This window comes from Eptesicus fuscus, chromosome 10 (genome assembly GCF_027574615.1).
Source record: "Eptesicus fuscus isolate TK198812 chromosome 10, DD_ASM_mEF_20220401, whole genome shotgun sequence".
Classification (NCBI taxonomy): Eukaryota; Metazoa; Chordata; class Mammalia; order Chiroptera; family Vespertilionidae; genus Eptesicus; species Eptesicus fuscus.
In genome coordinates, this window is record NC_072482.1 from 9,084,717 (window position 1) to 9,089,516 (window position 4,800).

The window sequence follows — 4,800 nt, forward strand, 5'->3', positions numbered from 1 at the left end:
CTCCAGGGCTTGCCAAGTCGCCTCCGTGGGATGGTGGCAGGGTGACAGTTGTTTCTTTACAGACAGCTGGAGCGGCACAGGTGTCCCCGGGGAGGAGCAGAAGTCCGCTTCCTCCACACACGGGCTGGCGGCAGCCCCCGGCCGCTCCTTCCTCCGGAGCTGGCTGACTCAGGACGCCCTCCTGTCTGCCTCCGGGAGCAGGGACTCCGTGCCGGAGCCTCTGATCTCCCGGCTCCCTCACAGCTTCCACAACATGGGTCATGCATGGGGCGATCTTCCCCAGTCTCCCCCTGACAGGTTCAGGGGTATTTCTGTCACTGGAGCCTCCTCAGACATGTGATTGGGGATCTCAACCTGTGACTGAGGGCGAAAGGACACCCATCTGTCGTGTGTGGTTTCCACGTATCCCTTCCTGATTATGCAAACCCTTCCCTTTTATTGTTCCTCTTCTGCTGTCCCCCAGAGGACATCGGCGCCCATCGCAACAAGAACCTGAGTGAGAGGCTGCCTGCCGGACAAATAGAAAACCTCTCTCCCTCCCTCCCTCCCTCTCTCTTTCTCTGTCTCTCTCTCTCCTCTCTGTCTCTGTCTCTCTTTTTTCTCCCTCCCTCCCTCTCCCTTCTTTCCTCCCTCCTCCCTCCTTCCCTCCCCAGAGCGGAGAACCACTGCTTGGCATCAGCGAGACCACGTCAGAAGCTTTGTCTTTTATGTGTCATCTCCTCTCCTGGGAAAAGGCGCCACTTTTAGTTTTTTTCCATGTTTACGGAATTTTTCTGGAGAACAGATTTGCTCTTTCTGCCTGGTCTGCTTTCTCCGGAAGCCCAAGCCAGTCCTCCGTGGCCAGCAGTCCCTGTGGTGTCCCCTAGCAGGCCCCAGGGCCCTGGCCGTGGGACCCCGGGCTGTGGGACAGGTGGCCCAGGGGGTGAGCAGATGAGTCCTGCCCTTGCCTCTCATGCCCACCTGCCCTCCCGGGGGCAGACCCCGCAGGAGGAAGGCCCCGCTCACACTTCCCTTGTGCACGGGACTCGCTCCGGAGCCACGCCAGGGGCGGCAGGTGGTCCCTGGGAATGGGCAGCACCCCGGGCCGAGGGCACCATGGCTGGCGCCAGCTGGGACGCTTCTCCACGCTCTTCCTCCCACCCCAGGGGAGGGCACGGTGGGAGGGGGCCAGGGGGCCGCCCCCTTTCTCCTCACATCCTTCTTGCAGCCCCAGAAAAGCTGGGAGCCAGCCTCCTGCTCCGTGTCCCCAAAACCTGTGTGAGCAGGTTTCCTCTGGTGTGGAGAAGGCTGGGCTGCCTCAGAGCTGTCGATGAGAGCTGCCTTCGCCGCCAGCTTCTCTGCGGGGAGCTCCAGCCGGCTGACAGGCGGGCGGACACCTGCCACGTGCAGCGCGGGAGGAGCGGCGGCTCCCCACTCCCTCCTGTCTAGGGCAGTGCGTGCTGCGTCCCTGCGCCGATTTATGTATTAATTTGTCACTCAGTGCCTAATATTTAGCACTGCGATAAAAACAAATAAGCCAATCCTATGAGAAATTGATTTCCCTTCCACATCTGTTCACATAAACATAAATCTAAAGTTTCGTTATTTTAAAAGCCTCCGATGCAAATATAATCTAAAATTGCTAGGCTTTGAAGTTGGGCTTCTCTGTCAAGAGATGATTATGGACCCGTTCCCTGGAGCTCGGCCACGCGCATCTTCTGCCTCCAGCCCCGTCACATTGGTTACCTGCTGAGGTCCTTTCCAACTCGTTGCTACGCGAGATGAGGGTGTGGGATGCCAGAGGAGCCCTGCCCTTGGGCACCTGCCATCCTCGGAGGGCACCCACCGCACACAGTGGGGGCAGGGCGGTCACTGCGTTAAGATGCCCTGGGGCAGGGGCGCAGAGGAGGGAGCTGGCTTTTCTGAGGGAGGGTGGCGCACGACCCTTGGAGGAAGTCGAACTTAGGCTGAGCGGGGAAGGACGGATGGATTTGACCAAAGGAAACAGGGAAGAAGAGCACGCTGGGGGAGGGCGCAGCCGGAGCAAGGCCAGACGTGGACGGCAGCCCAGTTTAAACCACAGCACGTCTGCGTTGGCCACGGGGACTGTGGGGAGAGACGGGAGGGAAGCCTGCCGCGTGGGGCGTCAAGAGTGATGTGGGTGGGACCGGGGTGGCTCCTTATATCTAAGTGGCGCGTTGTAGTTTCCAAAGCGTGTGCACAACATTATCTCATTTGGCCTTCACCACAAGCCTGTACGCAGGCCAAAGCAGAGGTCAATAGACGGATGAGGAAGCCGAGACCGGAGAGCTGAGCCAGTCCGCTTTAGGGCACGAAGGAAAACAGAGGAAGGCCCAGGGTGAGGGCCCAGGCCTTCCCCAGCCCTGGCCAGGCCTCCCCCTGCGCAGGTGCGAGCAGGAAGCCTATACCAGCACGTGCTCCTCAGCACCTGTCCGGAGGTGTTGTTGGTTGGTTTGCTTTCAGGTTTAGTTCACTGAGTTTCTTTTTCTTTTCTTTTTTAAAAATGTATTTTTATTGATTTCAAAGAGGAAGGGAGAGGGAGAGAGAGATAGAAACATCAATGATGAGGGAATCATTGATCAGCTGCCTCCTGCACACCTCACACTGGGGATCGAGCCCACAACTCGGGCATGAGCCCTGACCGGAACCAAACCCTGACCTCCAGGTTCATAGGTCGACGCTCAGTCATTGAGCCACACCGGCTGGACTCACCAAGTTTTATTGTGCAAAAAGCACCGTAAAGTGGCCACCCCTGGATACTCTGGTGGGGGTCAGTGAATTCCTGGTGGGAGACTTTCCAGAGTTGTGGGTCTTGGACATGACACTGAAGTGGCCTCGGCAAAGCTGGCAGAGCGGGCCCAGGCCTGTGGTCCGCAGCGGCCTCCTGGGCCAGGGGCCGAGACAACGCCAGGGCAGCGCAGTGGCCGCGTGCGCAGCTGGTCCTCCCGGGGTCCCGCTGCTCCAGGAGATGGAGAGCATGGCAGGGTGAAGGCCACCAGACGGCAGTGGTACCTCCTCGGGCCACACGACATGAACGCTGTCGTCCCCAATGGCTGCAATCGCCTGGAACCTGGCCCGCTGGCCAGCCTAGGTCTGCGTTTGCACAAGCATGATCTTCACAGCCTGGTGTTTGAGGGGCACCCCCGGAAGGAAGTCAGTGATCTCCAACTCCCCGATGCACAGAGAAAGGAGACTGACCTTCAGGGGTTCAATCATCGTGTCCTGGACCCGGCAGCCTGGCTTGATGACAAGGGACCCCTCCTTGTCCTCAGTTTACTGCCGTGAATTTCAAGGGCTGAGCGCTGGAGCTGACCTCCACCGAGAGCCCAGCCTGCGGTGCCGCCAAAGCCCCACGGCCTCGCGTTCCGGACGCCGGGGCCTCCCGGCCTCCCGCAGCCCCGGTCATCCGCTTTCCTCGTGGAGAGGTGTTTGTTCACTTTCCTACGGAGAGCTGCCGTGGTGGAATTAATCCTGTGCGCACACCCGCGGAGCTCCCCTGAGAGCGCGGGGTGGCCGGGGACGGGGCTGCCGAGCCATTAGGTGCTGAGCAGCTTCATCAGCTTTGTTTGCCATCGCGTTTGGCAAATGAGCCAGAAACCGGAGCGTGGCTGAGTGCGTTAGGAACCAGGGCTTTCGGGAGGGGAGGAGCTGGCCGTGACCTGGCCTGGGGAGGGGAAAGCTTGCAATGGATCGGGTCCTCCGGAAATGTCACCCGCCGGGCGGGTCGAGAGGTCAGAACACAACCACAGAGGGGGACTCCCACTTCCCCTCAGGCCGGGCTCCAATTCTGAAGAGTGACACTGTCACACGTCAGGCAGGACTGAGGAATGGCCAGAGGTGGCTGGAAACTTCTGGGCCGTGAGCCTGTGGAGGTGGAGGAGACATCTGCAGGGTCTGTCCTGATGGCTGTGGCCGCTTCAACCTGGCTCCTGGTGGGACCTGTGAGGCCGGGGGCCGGGATGGCTGCCGAGCCCACACTCAGACAACCAAGGCGTTAGTGCAGGTTAATGGGCAGGGGCGGCCTAGAACTTTCTGACTGTCTGTTTGGCGTTGGTTTCCTGTGAATCAGGAGAAGGGAGTGGGCGGGCTCTCACATTCCCTTTATGCAGAACTGGGGGGGGGGGGGGGTGACCTGGTCCAGTCAGAGTGTCAGAGTGTTAAGCTCCCGGAGGAGGGTCAGGCTGTTGCTGGTCTGCCCACCCTGCCTGCTGGTTGCTCCTTGCCGTGGGGGACTCCGAGGAGGCTCTGCAGTGACCTTGACACAGCCCTGGAGGTGGCCCTCGCTCCTGAGAGCAGTGGCAGCGTCCCCCCACACCCAGGCCCCGTCTCCTCCCAGGCCTGGGAAGCCTGTGGCGGGCCGGGCTGTGCGAGGGGAGCAGCTGGGACAGCTTCCCAGGAGGAGGCTGCCTGCCGTGGCGGTTAGCTGTCAGTCCGATGACCCGGCTCATGTTCGGCTCGGGCTGGCGTTGATTTCCAATCTCATTTTGGTCGCAGCGGCTTTGTGCAAGTGCACGGCGAGAAGCCAGCGTGATGCGTCCTTTTCATCAGATGTCCAGGCGCGTGAGGTTTGGCACGGTTCCTCTTCTCCTGCAGAGCTGTAACTGCGGAGGGACAATGTGGGTCTGCCGTCACCCTCCCTCCCCGGCCGGCTCCTCTCCAGAGGCGAAGGCTGCCAGGTGGGGCAGCCAGGGGGACCATAGGGGGCGCCATGTGGATAAGAAGGAAGGGTCTGCCTTCCTGACCCGGGAGCCATGCCGCACAGACCCCGAGCCCCTTCCTACACTGTCATTCACTGTCAGA